Source organism: Oncorhynchus clarkii, chromosome 6 (assembly GCF_045791955.1).
Source record: "Oncorhynchus clarkii lewisi isolate Uvic-CL-2024 chromosome 6, UVic_Ocla_1.0, whole genome shotgun sequence".
NCBI classification, from domain to species: Eukaryota; Metazoa; Chordata; class Actinopteri; order Salmoniformes; family Salmonidae; genus Oncorhynchus; species Oncorhynchus clarkii.
The window spans coordinates 70,317,636-70,341,125 of NC_092152.1; the positions used below are offsets into that span (position 1 = coordinate 70,317,636).

At 44.1% G+C, this 23,490-nt stretch overlaps 1 pseudogene; it reads right to left on the bottom strand.

The window, feature by feature from the left end:
* Positions 1-11: 11 nt before the first annotated feature.
* LOC139411538 (AP-2 complex subunit alpha-2-like) lies at positions 12-17,092 on the bottom strand (annotated as a pseudogene).
* Positions 17,093-23,490: the final 6,398 nt, after the last annotated feature.

Sequence of the window (23,490 nt, forward strand, 5' to 3'; positions counted from 1 at the left end):
AGACATTTTGCCCAGTTACGCCATAATTTAATCAGAATTATATTATTGATTCAGGGTAAATATCTATGCTTAAAACAAAACTGCTCCTCCCTACACATCACAGAACTAATTGTGGTCATCACATATTCCACTATTAGTCAAGTTTCATTCAACATTTTCCAAGTGTACAAGCATAGGACTAACCCTGAAACTCAGCTCCTTTCCTGAACCATCATTCAACTGCTGTGTGAAGAGTACTCGCTAGAGGCCAAGAGATAATAAACCACTATGTGCTGCAGGACAGATTTGTTTTACCATCAAGGATAAGTTTAGGGTCCTATACCCCATTTACCAAAAACAAGAATACATTCGCAATTCTGATAATCATTGAAACCATCAACATGTCCAGAGTTTGTAATTGAATGTTTTGTTTAAGTTTAACACGCCGACCACCTATATTATGAGCATAAAAGTGCCCGCTCTGGCATATAGAAGAAACTGGGTTATGCATACCTAATGGCTGCATGTATTATATATATTGCACTCTACCATTTCAATTGTAAAAATATAAAATAATCTGGTGAATGTTCTGATGGTACACTATCAACAACCTAAAACCTTAGCCAACTGTGTAAATAGCCTATTAACCAATGAAATAAATAATACATAGTTCCAGCCTTTGTTCTAGAAGGGATCCGTAGTGGTGACGGATACCGGTATGCTTGTATAATCATAGATTACACAACAGGTGGTTCTCATCCTGATTGGTTAAAACCGTATTCCAGGCAGTGTCGTTTGTACAAAAAAAAAAAAAAAAAGAAGTTCATTGGATACAAAACATGTTCTAGAGACATATTAGATACCAAATACCCCCCGATTTGGGACAGAACTTTGGTTGGACACACAATTGTATGCATATCTGAATATAAATGACAGCACTTCATTCCTTAGTGGTTTGTTTTTTAACATAAGCGCGCACACACACACACTACTAACAAGATGATGATTTCTCATAACAGTCCCTTTACCTGACTGTTAAGACCAGCAGGAAAAATCTACATAATGACCAATGCAATTTAAATTCTCACCTCCGTACAAACAAACCAAACAAAAATCACACAATGGCTAGGGTTTGCAATAGGGTCATGACGTGTTCAGGGACAGGGCTTGTTTCCAGGTAAGACAAGCGCAGAAGACAGCTGCCATCCTTAGAACTAAATAAGATAACATCTTTTCATGTATGCTTGTGTAACTGTAACCCTGGATCTGAAACACAAAATAGGCACATCTATGGACTATAATTACTCAGTTGAATTAGACGATTAAGGCATTTTCTTGCCAGTCCCCCTGAACTCCAATTCTTCCAGTCAATATGTCTTTAAAGTACAGGGAGAGGACAAAGCCTTTTCCACAACAAAAGAACAGTCGTAAATATTCTTTGCGCACAAGGACATAAGGCAGATTTAATGCAGTGAAATATTAGTAAAGTGAGTGAAAAATGATATACAGTACATTTATAATAAGTCAAATATAAAAAAAGAATTTACATTATCAATTCCAATTTAATTGAAACAGGCGGGAAGGATAAGTGTGACCTGTTTGTTATGAACTATGTGGTGTCTTCAGAAGTGGCAGGGGGAGCTTGTACAGTTCTGTGGTATGCCAAGTAAGAAGATCTGATCTGGAAACAGTTCAGAATTGTTCTGAGAGCAGATCACACAGGCGCTGTGACACAGTATCTCTGCTTGTCCTGAGTGTTAAGCGGTACATCTGAAAAAATAAAGGAGAGAGGGGTTAAATAGGTGGGTCAAATACACTGTCTGGATATTAAAAACTCCTTTCAACCACCATTTAAGAAAGAGTTGGTGACAGGGTCCTGGGGTGGAGAACAATTCTCACTGGAGGGAGGCGAGGGCTACATACCTGTGCTTGAGTATTAGGCTCCAGTCTCAAGAGGCAGCCAACCTGGGTGGTCTTTGTATGGATGACACCAGCTCCCACAAAGTTGAAGGGGTTTGGATCTACCCCATCCAGCAATGCAGCACCAAACCCCATTATCTGGAAAACAAAAACAGACACCAGATCAAGGTTAAGACTATCGACAACAAAGCCCAACATGCTGACTAGACCGGGCGCGCACATGCGTCATTGCACACATATTGATTTAGTCAACTCAAATCAGACGCGATCAGGACAGGCAGGTTGAAATATCAAAATGAACTCTGAACCAACTATATTAACATTCATGGTCATTTAGCTAGCTAGCTTGCTGTTGCTAGCTAATTTGTCCTGGGATATTGTTATTTTACATGAAATTGCACAAGGTTCTTTTTTTCCTGGATCTTTGTAGAATTTTGAGTCACAAAATTGTGTGTCCTCTAGTAAATCATCCACAGATAAAAGGAGAAACCTAGTTAGTTTCTAGTAATCACTCCTCCTTCAGTCGTCTTCTGTGGACTTTATATGGTGGTTGGCAACCAACGTTAAGATGCATTACCACAAACTGGACTAGTGTGGATATCAGTTCAGCTTTCAATCACCCACGTGTATACGCTCCTGAAAACCAATGGGACAAAGTTCAATTTTAGCCCCTAGCTACAGATGCTCGTTGACGTGCGCATGCACATTGTTTTGCAACGCTCAACACCTTGTAGAGTCCATGCCACGCAGGAGGTGTGTTCAGCATGTTACATAGTATTGCTAGTGAAGTCATGGTGATCTTTATGCAGTTTCTTCACTTTCGTCTTTCAATCAATCAAATATTCTTAGTCAGAACTGTCCGGAGTAGTGATGCTTCATATGGTGTCACCAATTTGCTTAACGCCCCAATAGGTCCACAGACGACGCAATCACACTGCCCTAACCCATCTGGACAAGAGGAATACCTATGTAAGAATGCTGTTCATCGACTACAGCTCAGCATTTAACACCATAGTACCCTCCAAACTCATCATTAAGCTTGAGACACTGGGTCTCGACCTCGCCCTGTGCAACTGGATCTTGGACTTCCTGATGGGCCGTACCCAGGTGGTGAGGGTAAGAAACATCTCCACTTTGCTGATCCTCAACACTTGGGCCCCACAAAGGTGCGTTCTCAGCCCTCTCCTGTACTCCCTGTTCACCCATGACTGCGTGGCCATGCACGCCTCCAACTCAAATCACCAAGTTTGCAGACAACACTAGTGGTAGACTTGATTACCAACAACGATGAGATGGCCTACAGGGAGGTGGTGAGGGCCATCGGAGTGTGGTGCCTGGAAAATAACCTCACAATGTCAACTAAACAAAACGAGATGATCGTGGACTTCAGGAAACAGCAGAGGGAGCAGCCCCCTATCCACAACGACGGGACAGTAGTGGAGAAGGTGGAAAGTTAAAGTTCCTCAGCGTACACATCACGGACAAACAAATGGTCCACCCACATAGACAGCGTGGTGAAGGGGGCGCAGCAGAGCCTCTTCAACCTCAGGAGGCTGAAGAAATCCGGCTCGTCACCAAAAGCACTCAAACTTTTACAGATGCACAATCGAGAGCATCCTGTCGGGCTGTATCCCCGCCTGGTACGGCAACTGCTCCGCCCACAACCGTAAGGCTCTCCAGAGGGTAGTGAGGTCTGCACAACGCATCACCGGAGGCAAACTATCTACCCTCCAGGACACCTACACCACCCGATGTCACAGGAAGGCCAAAAAGATCAAGGACAACAACCACCTGAGACACTGCCTGTTCACCCCGCTATCATCCAGAAGGCGAGGTCAGTACAGGTTCATCAAAACTGGGACCGAGAGACTGAAAAACAGCTCCTATCTCAAGGCCATCAGACTGTTAAACAGCCATCACTAACATTGAGTGGCTGCTGCCAACACACCGACTCAAAGCCACTTTAATAATTAAAAATTGGATGTAATAAATGTATCACAAGCCACTTTATATAATGTTTACATACCCTACATTACGCATCTCATATGTATATACTGTACTCTATACCATCTACTGCATCTTGCCTACGCCGTTCAGCCATCGATATATTTTTTGGTACATATTCTTATACATTCCTTTACACTTGTGTGTATAAGGTAGTTGTTGTGAAATTGTTAGATATTACTGCATGGTCGGAACTAGAAGCACAAGCATTTCGCAACACTCGCATTAACATCTGCTAACCATGTGTATGTGACAAATAACATTTGATGTATTTATAAAGCCATCTTCAACCAATGGCACAAAGTGCTGTACAGAAACCCAGCCTAAAACCCCCAACATTTCTATTAACAAAAAAATACACTGATCAGATATACATTTTGAATAAAGAAAAGGCTGATGTGCTGCTACTAGGCAACCAACAAGTCAAGACAATCTCGATAGCAATTCTAATCATAAAGGGATCTCACCTTGGCTTTGGTAACCTCTGTGTCCATGGAATGCCTTGCTTTGAAGATATTTTGTACCTCTTGCTGAGGGCTGTGGGTAGAGAAAGTCAGTCAAATCAAAGTTTACTTGTCACGTGCTCTGAATACAACAGGTGTTGTATTTACCTTATAGTGAAATGCTTACTTACCAATAGTGCAAAAAAGGGATTAGGTGAACAATAGGTAGGTAAAGAAATAAAACAGTAAAAAGACAAGCTATATGCAGTAGCGAGGCTACATACAGACACCGGTTGGTCGGGCTAATTGAGGTAGTATGTACATGAATGTATAGTTAAAGTGACTATGCATATATGACAAACAGAGTAGCAGCAGCGTAAAAAGAGGGGTTGGGGGGGGCCAAGTTATCTTGCAAATAACGGGGATGTCGGCCCTGCCAGGTGTTTGGAGAATGTCTTGTGCGTGTTGTTTGTTGAAGAAGAAATCTGTCTAATCCGAGGTGAGTGATCGCTGTCCTGATACCCAGAAGCTATTTTTTGCCATAAGATATAGTTGCAGAAACATTACGTACAAAATAAGTTACAAATAACGCAGGGAAAAAAATATAAAACACAATAGCACAATTGGTTGGGGGCCCGTAAAACTGCTGCCATTTCTTCCGGTGCCATTTTAGTGGCTAGCAGCTAGCGGTCACTAGCAGCTTCACCCTCAGCTGTTAAGGATGTGTAACTACACCAAGTTTCACCTTGTTGCTGAATGATGGAAAATAGATACATGTATTTCCATGTGAACATGTTGACGTCGTTGCACAATTTTCACATTTAGTTGCATTTAATTAAAATGCATTAGACTAAGATGTATTTCACTGACCTATACCACCTACATAAATCAATATTTGGTAGAAGCGCTATCTGGAATACCGGTGTATTATTCATTGGTCACCACAGATATTACACACTGCTATGGAAACATTGATCTCTCTCTCTTGGCAATGTTGCTCAAGCTCTAATGGAACAATTTCACAAGACACTGTGTACCTATTCTGTTGGCATTTCCTTCACATTTAAAATATACAGTGGGAGACAGTACACACTATTAATATCAATATTTACACATGCAGGACAATCTGAATGAATGAGCCCTTTGTGTCCTCGGAATACGAGGAAGAGTAAACTGGCACATTGTCAGAGGGGAATATTGTGTCCATATCAAAAGAGAGAAAACATGTGATAGGAATATATTATTTGGGGCAGCAGGTAGCCTAGTGGTTGGGCCAGTAACTGAAAGGTTGGTGGATCGAATCCCCGAGCTAACAAGGTAAAAATCTGTTGTTCTGCCCCTGAACAAGGAAGTTGGCCTAGGAACAGTGGGTTGTCATTGTAAATAATCATTTGTTCTTAACTGACGTGCCTAGTTAAATAAAGGTTAAACATTTTTTTTTAAATATATGACCAAATCTCTCTGCTATATACATGTTTCCTTACGCTCCAAGTTGTTTCCAGCGCTGAAAGAAGTCCAGCGATGTCATCTCTGTAGGCTGGAAGAACTTGTTTAAAGTAATAGGCAGTTTAACAGCAATGTTCTGGAGAGTTCCCCCGTACCTGTGAGTAGAAACAGGAGTAAAACACGAAATAACTGGGAAACCGATACAATAGCTTTTCCAACAACGTTCATGCAAACATTTATCGCCAATCTAGCAAATAGTTGCACCCTGAAACACACTGATATGCAATGTATTATAAAAGCACATAAAGGAGGAAAATAAGTTCTTACCTAAACTGAATGTTGAGCACTGGTGCATCCACAAAGTCAGACACACATTCAATATTGAGTATTTGCTGGAGTTGTGCACCCCCGTCCACAGTGGGGTCTGCAGGCTTGGCATGGACATTCAGTTGTAGGGAAACAGTTAAGAAAAAGGCACAATAGGGAGCAGTAAATGGCCACCCCTAGACAATAAATAATATAAACTGGGAGGGATTTATTAAAACAGCATACAGAAATTATTTTTGAAAATTACATAATAGCTTCAGGTAAAGGATATGAGCCTGCAGAGCATCTTGGCAGACCACAGAGGCAGCGAAATTCATGAACTGGGTTGATGTCTTGTTACCAAAGAACACATACATCCGACCTGTATGTTGGAGAAAAAAAAAAAGAGACTTAATTAAACCCTGAGATCTAAGGGTCAAACCATGATCATAATCACACTTAGATGCATATGTATTTTTGCTGAGGGGTACTCACCCAGATTCTGTCGGAATTCAGACTTCAGGCCGATCTGGAGGAGCTGGTTCTCGTACAGGACACCATTGTTCTTGCAAACAAACCTGGAAGGGAATGGGGCAAGCATCTCATATCTGGTATCTTGGGCTTAATATACTGTATTGACCCCCAGGATGGGATTCCAACCAAGATGCCAAGAGTCCCTCAGCATACAGTAGGGATGTAACTAATGTCCCTTTCACCAGCGCAATCTGCTGTGAGCATGCAAGTGTTTTGAACAGACTCCAGTGATGACGTCTCTTACTTGTCTTCAGGTTCCTCTGCAGTGGGCAGAGTGGCGTTGGCATATGCTACTTGTGGAGTATTCGGCAGGAAACTGAAGCCATGAGTGAGATGCACAGCGAGAATGTAAAGGGCGAGAGGAGCACATTCACACCAGGTTTTAGTAAGCTCCGTGACAGATCAATAGTTAAAAAGCCCCTCCCTCCCTCTGATATTTGACCCACTCTTTCTTACCTGGAGAAGTTCTCATCTGCAACAGGCCCCACTGCCACTGGTGTCTCTACAGGAAAGGCTGCTGTGTTTCCAGAGAAGACGTCCACCAGCAGGCTTGCCCCCTTGGAGGCAGGAGGGGCAGAGTTTTGAGTGGCAATGGTGTTGCCCAGGCCAAGCAGGTCTGTGGAGGTAGTGGGGGACGCGAACACCTTAGGAGAGGTAACGGTCACAATTACTTCACTTCGGAAGTTCAGGATCTGAACCAATCAACCACTCTAATTGGTCTTACGCTAATGAAAGTACAGAGCAACACACAAACGCCATGCAAAACAAACCTCTGTAGGAGGATCTATAATTATTAGGACTATACTTAGGACTCAACAATAAAAATACAAATTGTAAAAACTTAATATATAGTGCTAAGTAATCAAGCACACACAAAAGCAATGCATCATTTTAGCATCTGGAATTGTCTTTATTCCGTAAGCAGATCAGATTACATGATGTTGTTAGGGCAGTGTATTAAGGTTAGGGAAATGACAAGTGAAAAATCCAGCATGAGCATCCAGAACAACCAGAACCTGAAAGAGGGGCCCAGCAGAGCGCAGCACGGGGACAGCAGAGGCCTGGGGGGGCATGGGGGCCTGCAGGAGGTAGGAAGAGGAGCCCGGATTTGGCCGGTTGGTGGGGGTGCGGTCGAGGCGGGGGCCAGAAGATCCCCAACAAACAAGAGAGGAAAGCTCTAATGAACAGAGGAGGAAACAGTGAAGGCAGGACAGAACGAGAGAGCTGAGGATAGTTACTGAAAAGAGCAGAAAACACCAGCATAGAAAAATAGGAAATGTACACCTGAGAGGAGAGGAATAGGAGGCTCTAATAAGTAAACAACACACGACAACAGTAATACCTTGGCATTTGAGGTAGTGCTGCTATGGTCTGCAGTTCCCCCGTTGACACTGCGTTCTTTGCGGTTCTCATCCAAATCGGGATGCAGGTTTCCTGGTCCCTTCTTCCTCTTGAGTTTGGCCAGTATAGAGGACTCCCTCTCAGGGAAGGGAGGCATCTCCTCCAACACCGTGGCCTTGAGGAGAGCACAGAATAAATGGGGAATGAAGAGCATGACCTGGGGTGAAGGAACTGGAGGCTCTACAGTGTCCTTTTCTGAATTACAGTCTTTCTACCAACAAAGATTTCCTGTGAGTTGTATTCTGAACAACTAAAAACCAAACAGCTAAGTGTAATATAAAACCGTTTTTAAATTGTATTAAATGTAAAAGTGTCAATCTTGTCCAACTGCTAGCTCACTGCCATAGAGGACCACAATGAAAATAAGCATTCAGGTTTTTTATGCTAGTACATTTCTAAAGAATGTAATGTCTCCAGCTGGAGCATACTACTACTTTTAAATGACCTAATAAATGCAATCAATCAAGCTTATAATGGCACAAAGGCAGGGTGGAATGTCACCGACCAGTATGTCAGTGCTGGCAATGCAGCTGAGGCGCAGGTACTCCACAGCACGCTGCTGTAGCTCAACGTCTGCATTGCGGAGCTGGCTGTCTGAGCGCAACACCTCCTGGATGGTGCCCTTCACCTCAGGAAAAAGGTTGATGAACTTGATGTAGGCTGAGAGCAGCAAAGCCCGGGTGGGCACTGTGCACAGGTGAAACTTTGAGTGGAGCAGGTCAAACTGGATGAGTGGACTAAGGAGTTAGAGCAAGAAGGACAATGGATGACAGTGAGTGACGTCTGTCCTCAGCGCCAAAGGATATCATTGACTGCACATTTCTCCAACCAGTGGAGGCTGCTGAGGGGAGGACGGCTCGTAATTGCTGGAATGGAGTCCATGTAATGGAATCAACCAAATGGAACCATGCTTTTGATAGCATTCCATGGACTCCGTTCCAGCCATTATTATGAACAGTCCTCCCCTCAGCAGCCTCCACTCTCTCCAACTAAGAACAGTGGATCACTGAAATATATGGCATTGATTGGTTACTAACCTTGACCTCGAATCTCCTGCTATCAAGTTCCCAAACTCCCCTAGAATGTACCCTCCGACCTTCACCAGGTTCTCATGGCAGGCTGGGGCCTGGAGTGCCTGTGGAAAGGAAAGAGAGTCAGAGTTAAGTATGAAATAGCATAATGGATTGGAGTGGGTGGGTTAACCTACAAAGCATTACATGAGCTTTCTCCTACCAATCTTTCCGATTTGGTCCTTCTGTACACACGCTGCGGTTACAAGACGTAGGCCTCCTTACTGTCCCTAGAATTTCTAAGCAAACAGCTGGAGGCAGGGCTTTCTCCTACAGAGCTCAATTTTTATGGAATGGTCTGCCTATCCATGTGAGAGACGCAGACTCGGTCTCGACTTTTAAGTCTTTATTGAAGACTCATCTCTTCAGTAGGTCCTATGATTGAGTGTGGTCTGGCCCAGAGGTGTGAAGGTGAACGGAAAGACACTGGAGCGACGAACCACCCTTGCTGTCTCTGCCTGGCCGGTTCCCCTCTTTCCACTGGGATTCTCTGCCTCTAACCCTATTACGGGGGCTGAGTCACTGGCTTACTGGTGCTCTTCCATGCCATCCCTAGGAGGGGTGTGTCACTTGAGTGGGTTGAGTCACTGACGTGATCTTCCTGTCCGGGTTGGCGCCCCCCTCTGGTTCGTGCCCTGGGGGAGATCTTCGTGGTCTCTACTTGGCCTTGTCTCAGTGTAGTAAGTTAGTGATTGAAGATATACCAAAGTGGGTGGAGTTATAACCTACCTGGTTGGCCCTGTCTGGGTGTGTAATCGGATAGGGCCACAGTGTCTCCCGACCCCTCCTGTCTCAGACTCCAGTATTTATACTGCAATAGTTAGTGTCGGGGGGCTAGGGTCAGTCTGTTATATCTGAAGTATTTCTCCTGTCTTATCCGGTGTGAATTTAAGTATGCTCCCTCTGATTCTCTCGCTCTTCTCTCGGAGGACCTCAGCCCTAGGACTATGCCTGAGGACTACCTGGCCTGATGACTCCTTGCGGTCCCCAGTCCACCTGGTCATGCTGCTGCTCCAGTTTCAACTGTTCTGCATGCAGCTATGAAACCCTGACCTGTTCACCGGATGTGCTACCTGTCCCGGACCTGCTGTTTTCAACTCTACCACACTGCTGCTAACTCTGAATGATCGGCTATGAAAAGCCAACTGACATTTACTCCTGGGGTGCTGATCTGTTGCACCCTCTACAACCACTGATTATTATTGTTTGACCCTGCTGGTCAGCTATGAACGTTTGAACATCTTGCACATGTACTGTTATAATCTCCACCCAGCACAGCCAGAAGAGGACTGGCCAACCCCCAGAGACTGGTTCCTCTCTAGGTTTCTTCCTAGGGAGTTTTTCCTAGCCTCCATGCTTCTACAGTACATCTGCATTGCTTACTGTTTGGAGCAGCAATCTGCATGGGTCTGTTTTAGGATCTTACAGTGACCTGCCAATGAGACAGACACAAGCAGAGAGACTGAAGGGAGAATCAAGTCATCTTATATTGCTGTACCAAAGCACAAGGCGGGCTCATAGTTTCCTCCCTGAGAAGACAAAGACAGGTTTAGTGGTGAATAGTGAATGATGCTCTCCATCCCCCTGACCTCACAGGTCACATCCAGGCAGGCAGCGCCTGTGATCAGCATCGGAAGTGAGCTGCTTAAAACGAAAATGATTAAGGAAACACACCTACATCAGAACTATTGTGTTATTGACTGTACATTTGTTTATCCCATGTATAACTGTTGTTTGTGTCGCACTGCTCTGCTCCATCTTGGCCAGGTCGCAGTTGTAAATGAGAACTTGTTCTCAACTGGCCTACCTGGTTAAATAAAGGTGAAATAAATGTAAAACATTTTTAAAAAGAACAATCCAGACAGGCAAACCTTAGGTTACAATGAGTCCCCCATGGCTCGTTTAAAGACAGAGTATTCACAAAAATAAAATAAGCACCTCGAACACTGTCTTGGCAGCATAACCTTGTACTTCATCTCTGTTGATGACAATCTGGATGACGCGGTACCAGACCTCGTCACTGACATAGTCCCCAGCGAAGCGGATCAGGTTGAGGATGGTGTCAACATACCAGGTGTAGTCAACTGCATACTTCTCTGCCAGGATGGCCACCTTTAGCACCTGTGGTGAGAGGTAGTCTTATCAGATCAAAGAACGATGGCATTCATGTTTTTATTTAGGTCTGTGGAATTTAAAACATGAAGCTATCAAACTTTTGATTGGTGAAATTATTAGAGAAATGGTTAGATACTGGACTAGAACTCACTATCTCCTCTCTGATAGAGTAGTCTGCTGTCTCCAGGTAGCTGAGCATCTCTGCTACAATCTGTTTGGCGTTGCTGCGGTCACACATGGCATAGAGCAGGTCCACAGCACGCTGACGCACACTGACATCTCTCTCCGACTGCAGGATTCAACCAGGTCAAACACAAACATCAGGACTAAGGCAGTCACACTAACAGGAACAAAACAGACACAGGCATACATACACTATGTACTCAAGAAGACACTGAATACTAGGATTGGCAGATGTAGCTTGTGAATGCAGGTACAAATGCGTTTGTGTACTTTGAGGGCATTTATGACCGTCTCGATGTGTGTCTTAACAGCCTCATGGGAGAACTCGGAGCTGGCTAGGGTGCACATGCTCTCCAGGGCCAGGTAGCGCAGGTTAGTCTCCCGGTGCTGGAGGAACTGGCCCAGCTGGTTACAGGCCCGCACCAGCAGAGTGGGCTCGCTGTGGGAAGAAAGACAGACATTGGTGCCATTGTCACCAGGACAGTCCAACTCAACACAAACAAACTGCATTTCTTGAATACATTGGTCCTCTGTAGCTGCTACAACTGGGAGAAGGCAGCCCCTCACCTGTCATGGTGGATGATTAGACTGATGGCCTCAAACAGGACAGCGTTCTTAGCGTTGGAGTGTTGCACCTTCTTCGACTTTGGAGGCTCCTGGGCCTTGTTCAGGATGGTTTCCAGACATTCCGTCAGACGGCCCCGGATCGCACCATCCTCTGAGAGGGCAGGAAAGGGGGAGGAAGGGGGCCGCAGATGAAAGCACAACTATGTTCATCCCGGCAACACTACAGACCTTTTCTGAGTAATATGTTCATATAGTCAAACACCCACACTCATGTCATCATGCTCACACAGCTTCTTACCAGGCGGAGGATAGCACTGTAGGAGACGCAGGAGCTTGACAGAAAGCCAGGGAGCTGCAACAAAATAGTAGGTGTAGTCCTGTAGGTCAGTGGAGGCCGAGGAGACGATCTAGAGAACAGGAGGACATGAGACATGACTAACACATTACGCCTCAAGCAAACAACTGACTAATAACTAAGGGTCATAATAACATTCAATGGTCATATTGATGAAAGAATAAATAAAAGTCCTGCACACGGCCATATGCCTACCCTGCTGAGTCTGGCTACAGCCAAGGAGACAGAGGTCTTGAAGTCCTCTGGGCTCTTCTGTGCCAGTGTGGTAATCAGGCTGGTGGCAGCGGTCACCACACCCTGTGGAAAAGGGAAGTAATAAAAATGCCATAACACACAAACAGCTAATCATTTATATTACACTATACACCAACCAGATAACTTTTTTGCATGAAATGTTTTTCCTCATTATGCCCACAACCTATTATTTTGGCTCAAACATAGTCCTAACAACGAAGACAGAAGGTCATGGTGAAAGAATTCTCTCATCCACACCCCACCGATCCAAATCTCCCTCACTAAAGCCAAAGGTCCACAGTCCTCTCATAATAACCCCATGGCAGTCCATACCAGGTGCTGGTCATTGAGCAGATGAACCACCCGGGTGGTCCACTCGCCCATGGGTACCAGGTCTGGAGAGGTCCTGTTGAGACGCAGCAGGCACAGGGCAGCACTCTGCTTCACACTGTCCATGGTGTCCCTGCAAGACAAACCCTGCCAAATTATGACAGAACATCAGCATCACTTACCTGGCACATAGCTTCAGGTTTTTTTACAAAGAGGCCTGACTGACAAAGTTACAGCCTCAAATGTTAAACTGACAGAGAGGGTACCTCGGTCATTAGGCTAAGTCTGCTCCACACCACTACCCTTTCTTACCCAGCCACCAGAATGCGGGGCACCTCAGCTGCAAAAGCCTCAGCCATCTCCCTGCTGCCCACATTGGCAATGCAGTGCAAGGCCAGGTTCATGAAAGTGGGATTCCTGCTGGACAGATCATTCTTTATGGCATTGTTGATAAGACTGATGAGGTCACTGTTTGAGTTGACCAGCACTGAGATGAACAGGTAACCCTGTGGAGTTGGATAGAAATAAACAGTTCATCAAACCTGAAAGGAATTCAAATGAAAGTTATCATAATAGTTTAACATAAACGTTGAGAATAGATTGTGTAATTAACAGTGTTTTGTCCAATTAGATACATAACTTAATTCACTCACTTAGTCACGCAAACAAATTCAAAGACCGGCTTCTCCACTCACAATTTGTTTCTCTGTGTACTTGTTGGAGCTGAGCAGGTTGACTGCCTCCATGTGGCCAAAGTCGATGTCATGGCCAAGAAGGAATATGAAAAGCAGCTTGCACACATATTTCTTCTTACTGTAGCCATCTAGTGCCTTGTCTCCTGCAGCAAAACAGAAAGGTTGTTGTCATAACTATGACTTAGAAGCAGAAAAAAACTGGAAGGAAAGAATACTTTTAAGGCAAGCCAAGTCACAATGACTGATCAAATGTTTGAGAGCACAGAACTTTAGTGTTCTTCCCTTTTAAAATGAATCCTAATCTGAAGCACGGAGGCCTAAAAAGAGCAACATGCTAACCACTCCTATTCTGGGAAGAAAAACGTGAAACCCACTTAGGAATAGATAAAAGTACGACATTCCATGTTGCTAGGTAAATCAATCCCACAACTGACTGTAGTTGAGGAGAGAGTGAGTCAGCAGCACAAGACAAGGAAGCTTGCAGCACTTTTTTCATCTTGGTGAAAGAGGGCAAATGGTAGGAGGCCAATGAAAATAATGACAGATTCAGAACATTGCACAAATAAATAAAGTATGTCCAATGCCACTTACAGGAAACCTGGAAGTGCACTTACAAATGCAGACCAATGCACATTATAGCTTGAAGAGCTGCAACAGCATTCTGAAAGTGGGAGTTTAATGGAGCCCCCACCCCTGTCTTGAACCCCACCTCCACTGTGTGTGGGACGATGTCCCGTGAGAGAGATTAGGAGGGGATCTACATTAAAGATTAGTTGGACAATGCATACGGAGTTTCTCTAAGATAAGGCTATCATTTTCTATTTTCTGAACTTTCTGCATAAACTAAGTATTATCTCATTCAAAGTAAGATAAACATGTTTACATCACAATCATAAAACATTTAATGAATGTGTGTATGGAGAGAGAAAGAGAGAGGAACAGTAAGAAAGAGATTTTCTGTAGAGCTCCACAGGAAGTTCCCCGGGAAACAAGGGAAAGGATTCCAGCCTGCTAACATACCTCCCCCCTCAGTTTCCTGACAGAACAGTTGACTCAACAACTCTCCCTGTTCGGCTATGCCCTTAAGCTTCTCCCTGCCTCACTGAACTTTAATATAGCCTATCTTTGGGGATAGTTAGGGACCGTCAATAAATTATACAATGTAAATGGGACAATATTTTATACATTTATAATTGGGTTGTGTTTTTTTAAGTCATTGAAATGTGGAGGCATTGACCTTTTATTGTCCCATAGGGATATCGAATGTGAAACCAAATTTACCATGGGTGTTACGATCGGGTCATGTGCAGCTGTGCTCCAAATTGATGATTAGCCTACTTGGGTGCTGCCAACTGTGGGCAGGATTAAAATAAACCCAACCCACAGAAAACTGTTACAGTACCCTTCATTCCATGACATATTTTTTTTTTTTTACTATCATCTCGCAAATCTCAGTTTTGGACAAGACTGACTTCATGACCAAAATTATCCTATTTGCAATGTAGTACATTTTTAAGTTTATTTTTGGGTGCAGTCGTTCTTTAACCTAATAGCCTGCCTCAGTCGTAGCCTAAGTACTCCATCAGTTTGGAAGGCAAGCCTTTCCATACAAATGTGTTGTTACGTGATAAAAATGAGCTGGCTCATAAGCCCCTCAAAAGCAACTTTGCAGATAGGCCCTACATGTTTTCTACCCGCCAAAACACAAGTCATCCGATTTTATATATGCCAATATCCATTTTCACTTTGGAACAGCTGACTTATTTTAGGCTAGATGGAGCAGGTGGTAGAGAACATTTCTGACATTCAGCATAGCTGCATGGTGATCTCCTGTGAGGGCACTGTTAATAAGCTAAATGACTAGTGTCAGTGTCCACAAACCTTATGTGGAACAATCAGACACCAAAGTGTGTTCACACCCAGATTTAAAGGGATTTTGCTTGGCTTACCTTTAAATTTTGAGCGGATGTTGGCCAACTCTTTGTTAATTCTCTTGATCTCTGCTTCTTTACTTTTACCTGAAATGGAAAATAAAACATGTTATATGTTCAATGTCACCTGTATGGGCCATATGCACCTGTATGCAAGTCTGAATGACAGCACTTGTGGAATGGAACAGTTTGGCTGTACCACAGTACTCAAAAGACTGGGCTAAATTATTGATTTTTATTTTATTTTCTGCAAAGTATGTGTATTGATGTGCCTATGCACCATGAACTAGGGAGGTGAGGTCAGGAAATAAATTGGATACCCTTCAGGAGCAATGGTCTTAGTAGTAAGATGTCTAAATTATGGCATGGATTTAGGTCAGGAGAGCATACCTGGGTCGGGAGGATCAGACCCAGACCTGCGTCTAGGATCAGTTGTTCTGCATGGATCTGTAGCATGCCTCATTCACACCTACATTGAAGTTATGGAACGTTGGTAACCGTCACTGTCTCTGCGATTGATTTATGCAGGGAAACTAGTGCTCTAAATAGATTTGCTCACGGATCACATTTAGACTTCAATGGCTCTAGTCTAGGTGAAAGTTCCCAGTCCCACCACCACAAAACCCTGCACTGCAGCTGGGTTTCTTAATGGTAGTATACGCAATCCAGCTACTAGTATTGTTATTGTCGGAGGAATACGCACTCATTCATTGAGCATGTTGATAATTGCTAGAAAGAAAAAAAAATATCTTAACTAGCTAGTCAACATTTGTAGAGGCAACTAGTTTACTACTAGATTACAGATATACCCAGCACCAAATGTGCAAATTATCAATCTACAACGGTGTGACACCAGCCAGCCAAAATGATGAATGTCACAATTTTTTTTTTTTTCCTGACTGTGTGACCCACGCCCATTGGCTAGTTTGCTAAACTAGCTAGCCTAGCATGACATTAAACCAGCTAACGTTAGTTAAGTATAACTAGTAGAGTAAACGTTTGCATTTGCTGTCTGTAGCTAGCCATTTACCTTTATTTCAGACTGGACGTTTGTTTAGGAAAACATAGTTAGCTACCGTCCTTTGCGGGCTATGTTTGCTTCAATCTCTAGCTAACGTTGGCTAGCTATAATGGCTAACGTTAGTTTGCTAGCTAACTGTTAACTCTGTTAGTTACATTACCGTTAACTGACTTCGGCAGGTTTGCGATTTGCTAGCTAACTAGTTCGTTAACGAACTACCCGCACGTTATTTTGTTTTGTTAATTAAGTGGCTAGCTAGTTAACCATGGCGCGCGTGTGCCTTTACGTTGGATAGCTTGTTTCATAGCTAGCCTTGCATTCATCCCAAATTAACTGTAGCTTGCTAATCAGCAAGTCAACATCATATACTCACAGTTCCTAATGTCCGATATAAACACAGCGAGGCCACGCATTCCATCTCCTTTAGAGACTGCAGGCATTTTGTTCCACGCGATATTTTTATTTTTAGCCTGTTCTCCGCAGTCAGACCGTAAATACACTTTATATCAGTTGTTCGGGAGTAGGTTTTTGTTAAAGAGGCGGGGTCACTTGAGCCACAGACTCCAAATAAGTGTCATGATGTTGGAAAAATTTCGCACATTGCACATGTCTTATTTTCTCGATTTGGGCACGAATTCGCTTTCCAAAGCTAATAAACATGTGTAAATGTAAGCAGCATTTTGTATTCCTAGTTGAATTAGTTAGGGAGCGTAAACAAAGTACAACCTTTTTTTACATTCGAATTTCAATAGCTCCTTGGTCATGTGACCTACTGACCTCAACCAAGTTTCAGAATGTCCACTGACTACCCTTCTCTGTTACACACCCTTTTGTTTGTCAATTTTCATCTCACTCGATTTTACATGACTTTTTCAAAATTAAACATTTCAATAGCTCCTTGGTCATGTCACCTACTGGACTCAAACAAGGTTCAGAATGTCCACTGACTACCCTTCTATATTGCACACACTTTGGTTTGTCAATTTTAATCTCACATGTTTTTACATACATTTTTCAAACTTTCTCATTTCAGTAGCTCCTTGGTCATGTGACCCAATGACCTCAAACAAGGTTGAGAATGTACACTCAGTACACATTGCACACCCTTTAGTTTGTCCATTTTCATTTCAGGTGATTCACATGAATATTGTCAACTTTAGAATTTCAATAGCTCCTTGGTCGTGTGACCTACTGACTTCAAACAAGTTTCAGAATGTACACTCAGTGGGCCTACACACTGCACACCCATTCGTTTTTCTTTCCCCCTCCCGCGAACCCGAAGCCACCCTCCCGGCCAAGAACCCAGCGCCAAGGGAAGGGAGAGAGCTATTGAAATTAGAAACAATGAAAAACATAGAAAAATTTGTGTAAAATCACCTGAGATGAAAATGGATGAACTAAAGGGTGTGCAATATATAAGGCTAGTGACTGGATGTTCTGAAAGTAGTTTGAGGGCTGTAGGTCATAAGACTGCTATTGACATTTGAATCTTTAACAATTAGATGCAAATGGACAGACAAAAGGGTATGCAATGTGTAGGCCCACTGAGTGTACATTATGAACCTTGTTTGAGGTGTGGGTCACATGACCAAGGCGCTATTGAATGTCAAATTTAAATAATTTAAAATAGTGTGAGATGTAAACCAGCAAAACAGCGTGTGCTATGTGTCTATGGTTCTAGCTAACCCGATGGCAGTTTTGAAAGTTTTAAGAGTAATGGTTATAGAACTATTGAAATTTGAAAAATGAGATTTGTCACTATGTTGACGGTCCCTAACTGCTGTTGGTGAATGTAAGGAAAACTACAGGCAAATATCTGTTGAAGATCCAACCTGAATCTGTCTTTACCTCGGTGAGATATGCCCAGTAGAGACCTCAGGATGTGTAAAAGTCAGAGGACAGGAATTTTTAGAGTGAATGAGCCAACTCCAAGATTCCCAGGGTGTGAAAAGTGGTGCAGTAGGCCACTCATTTCAAGCACAGTGAGTGGTGTTGTTAATGATTGTGGCAGACCAGGGGGTTGGATCAAAACGTTTACACAGATCAGACACGGACAGAGTAGGATTACCTCAGTTTCAAAGGTGTTTATTAAAATAATAGTTCAAAAGAAAATAATATGTCTCCCCGATGAGACTCTCTCCGGGGTCTTCTTGGCTCCGGGTCTTGCTGTATCCTTTGGGGATCAAAAACTGAACTCACTCCTGTTTCTTATGCAACCGTCCCCAACTATACAGGATTCCTTTCTTCCCCCACTCTCTTCCCTGTGTACTGCCCTAATGGCAGCTTTATGGGACTTGTACATCTGGTGAGCAATCAACCCTTGATTACTCGCCAACTCCCAATCAGCCCCAATTAGTCCTGGCCGGAAAGCACGTCGAAACCTGGCACGTCCAGCAGATGGAGCCATCGCCTCGTGATGTATACTCCGTCTGTCACCAGGCCTCGACGAGTCTCCCCCTGGTGGCTGAACTGCTGTACGCCACCCCCCTTAACTCTGTCGGGGAGGGGACTGTCATCAGTGCGACGTCTGTCTCCCTTCTCGATAGCACATCCGCGTTTCCATGCCTCACCCCTGACCTGTGCACAACAGAAAAAGAGAAGCGTTGAAAGGACAAGAACGACCTGGTGACCCGATCGTTTATGTCCTTTCCCCTTGCCATCCAGACCAGGGGAACATGGTCCATGACCAGGGTGAAGTGGGTACCTAACAGGTAATACTTGAGTGTCTAGCGCCCACTTCACTGCTAGACACTCTTTCTCAACAATAGACTACTTTTATCTCTAGGTATCAGCTTTCGGTTGATATACATGATGGGGTGCTCCTCCCCATCGTGTATATTGGACAGAATGGCCCCTAGTTATGTATCACATGCATTTGTCTGGACCACCATCGGCACCTGGAAATCGGGCATTACGAGAATCGGATGGGAGCACATCGCTTCTTTCAGACGGCTGAACACTGCTTCTGTCTCGTCAGTCCATTTCACTGTTTTTGGGAGGCGGGCCCTGGTTAGATCGGTGAGGGGGGAAGCTATAGCCGCAAAGTTGGGGATAAACCACTATTCCAGTCCCAGGAAGGACTTGACCTGTGTCAAAATGCCTGGGACTGGTCAGTCACGTACCGCGTGAATCTTCCTCTCCTGGGGCTTGACATTCCCCCGTCCCATCAAATACCCCAGGTACTCCCCCTTCTCGAACCCTAGTTTGCATTTCTTGGGGTTCGCAGTCAACCCGGCTTGTCCGAGCGCGTCCAGCACCGCCTAGAGGCGCGTCAGGTGCTCTTCCTAACCTTGGTTGTGGATGATGATTTGTGCCCCTACCCCAGCCGTCTGTCCTTCCGTCTCTTTGAACGGGTCACCGACTTGGCCCGGCTCCCACTCAGAAGGGCCTGAGTGTTCTGATGTGTCTCCACTGCTTCCAGGAGGCCCTCCAAGGTCTGGGGCGCACATAGTCTTGCTGCTCACTTCATGTAGAGGGGTAGCACCCGTAAGAAGAGATTCAGGACCACTTTGTCAAGGATGGAGAGGGTGGATACGTCGGTTAGGATACGTCAGTTGCCCTGGTGACGCGCAGTAGGTCGCTCATCTGGGCTCAGGTGGATGCGTCGGGTACGAACATCCAGTCGTGGAACAGTTGAGCCCGATGGGCCAGGCTGTACCCGTAGCGGCTGAGTATCTCCCGTTTGAGACCGTCGTATTTATCCGCCTGTTCGTCGTTCAGGTCCCAATATGCCTTTTGGCTATTCCCAGAGAGGAACGGGACCAGCAGACTTGCCTACTTCGGCCTTGGCCATCCTTCCCGTAGCGCTGTCCGTTCAAACGTACAGAGGCATCGTCTTCCGTCAGCTTGATTAAAAACTGGTTGGGATGTGATTCAGGAGATGCTCCTCCTTGCAGCTTCCTGATTTCCTCAACGAGGCGGATGTTTTGTAATCGCTGTTCCTCCAGCGTTCGTTCCTGAACCGCCTGTTGTGCTTGTTGGGCCTGGACGAACTGAGCTATCAACTCGCCCATGCTGATGCTGTGTAAATGTCAACCCTCATCTGACCACGTTATCAGAATGCCCGCATTCTCCACCACTTGTGGGAGACCAGGGGGTTGGGTCAAAACGGTTACACAGATCAGACACAGACAGAGTAGGATTAGCTCAGTTTCAAAGGTGTTTATTAAAAGAATAGTTCAAAAGAAAATAATATATCTCCCCGATGAGACCCTCTCCGGGATACCGTCTTCTTGCCTCCGGGTCTTGCTGTATCCTGTGGGGATCAAAAACTGAACTCACTCCTGTTTCCTCTGCACCTGCCCCCAACTATATGGGAGTCCTTTCTTGCCCCACTCTCTTCCCTGTGTGCTCCCCTTCTGGCAGCTTTATGGGACTTGTACAGCTGGTGAGAAATCAGCCCTTGATTACTCACCAATTCCCAATCAGCCCCAATTAGTCCTGGCCGGAGGGCCCATCGAAACCTGGCACGTCCAGCAGATGGAGCCATCGCCTGCTGTATGCCACACGATGCATGGTGAATTCTGCTTCAGAAATACTTTTAGTTAGTATAATCTAGCAGACAGACAGAGAGAGTGAGACAACAACAACAAATTGATGGATAAACACAGACATATGTCACTTGTGTGGATTCTGTCATTCTGCCGCTTGGTACTACAATCTATGTGCAAGTTATCGCTTTTGTATCTTGCAGGCCTATTCAGTACGCATTTATATTGAGAGAATTTTCAACCAGTTTCATAATGTGTGAAATTTGTTTCCATGTTGAGATTTAAAAAATGTTTCCTTGGTCCTTCACATGGTGGTGCTGCTGTCGCCACTTTTGGAAGTTACAAAGGCTTGTTGTTATGTAGAGTCTATGGTTGCATGCAAACACAAACTCTTTGGGTGGGGGCTGGGGGTAGTTGTATATTGCACAGTATCATGAATGATGATGCAGTCTTAGAATTAGAGACAGTGGTAGGGCCTATCTCTGTTCCTCTACCTAAAGCATGGACCCCTATATACCTATAGAAGGAAGAGAGACTGAATCAAATGGCCACCGTCAGATTCATGGCCATACAGATAATATGATTTGACTTCCTGTTCACTGTTGCCCCAGAGCTTTCCTTTAGCCGTCATTCATCCTGTGGATCCATGTCTTGCACAAAGTGGACCTGACAGCCTGAATTCCCATTGAACCATGCATTCATATTTTCTCATCATGTCCACTCTCTTGACTGCACATGTTCGCCCCCTGCCTTCCTGCATCAAACCTGTCTTCCTGCTTTCACGTGGCTCAGCAATGACTATAGTGTTTTCATGGAAAACAGTTATGGCGAGACAAGTTGCAGCTCTTACAGTAGAAGGGAAATATTGTCCAGGGAACTGATACATATTTTCTCTAGATAGTCAATTATTGCACACGAATGTATACAGTTGAAGTCAGAAGTTTACATACACCTTAGCCAAATAGATTTAAACTCAGTTTTCACAATTCGTGACATTTAATCCTAGTAAAAATTCCCTGTCTTAGGTCAGTTAGGATCAGCACTTTATTTTAAGAATGTGAAATGTCAGAATAATAGTAGAGAGAATGATTTATTTCAGCTTTTATTTCTTTCATCACATTCCCAGTGGGTCAGAAGTTTACATACACTCAATTAGTATTTGGTAGCATTGCCTTTAAATGGTTTAACTTGGGTCAAACATTCCAGGTAGCCTTCCACAAGCTTCCCTCAATAAGTTGGGGGAATTTTGGCCCATTCCTCCCGACAGAGCTGGTGTAACTGAGTCAGGTTTGTAGGCCTCCATGCTCATACATGCTTTTCCCGTGCTGCTTTGTTGCTTTGTTGTCCTTAAGCCATTTGCCACAACTTTGGAAGTATGCTTGGTGTCATTGTCCATTTGGAAGACCCCATTTGCGACCAAGATATAACTTCCTGACTGATGTCTTGAGATGTTGCTTCAATATATCCACATAATTTTCCTCATGATGCTATATATTTTGTGAAGTGCACCAGTCCCTCCTGCAGCAAAGCACCCCCACAACATGATGCTGCCACCCTTGTGCTTCACGGTTGGGATGGTGTTCTTTGGTTTGCAAGCCTCCCCCTTTATCCTCCGAACATAACGATGGTCATTATGGCCAAACAGTTCTATTTTGTTTCATCAGACCAGAGGACATTTCTCCAAAAAGTATGATCTTTGTCCCATGTGCAGTTGCAAACTGTAGTCTAGCTTTTTTATGGCGGTTTTGGAGCAGTGGCTTCTTCCTTCCTGAGCGGCCTTTCAGGTTAGGTTGATATAGGACTCGTTTTACTGTGGATATCGATAATTCTGTACCTGTTTTCTCCAGCATCTTCACAAGGTCCTTTAATGTTTTTCTGGGATTGATTTGCACTTTTTGCACCAAAGTACGTTAATCTCTAGGAGACAGAACGCGTCTCCTTCCTGAGCGGTAGGACTGCTGCGTGGTCCCATGGTGTTTATACTTGCATACTATTGTTTGTACAGATGAACGTGGTACCTTCAGGCGTTTGGAAATTGCTCCCAAGGAAGAAGCAGACTTGTGGAGGTCTTGGCTGATTTTCCTATGATGTCAAGCAAGAGGTACTGAGTTTGAAGGTAGGCCTTGAAATACATCCATAGGTACACCTCCAATTGACTCAAATTATGTCAATTAGCCTATCAGAAGCTTCTAAATCCATTATATAATTTTCTGGAGTTTTCCAAGCTGTTCAAAGGCACAGTCAACTTAGTGTATGTAAACTTCTGACCCACTGGAATTGTGATACAGTGACTTATAAGTGAAATAATCTGTCTGTAAACAATTGTTGGAAAAATGACTTTTGTCAGGCACAAAGTAGATGTCCTATCCAACTTATCAAAACTATAGTTTGTTAACAAGTATTTGGTGGAGTGGTTGAAAAATGAGTTTTAATGACTCCAATCTGAGTGTATCTAAACTTCCGACT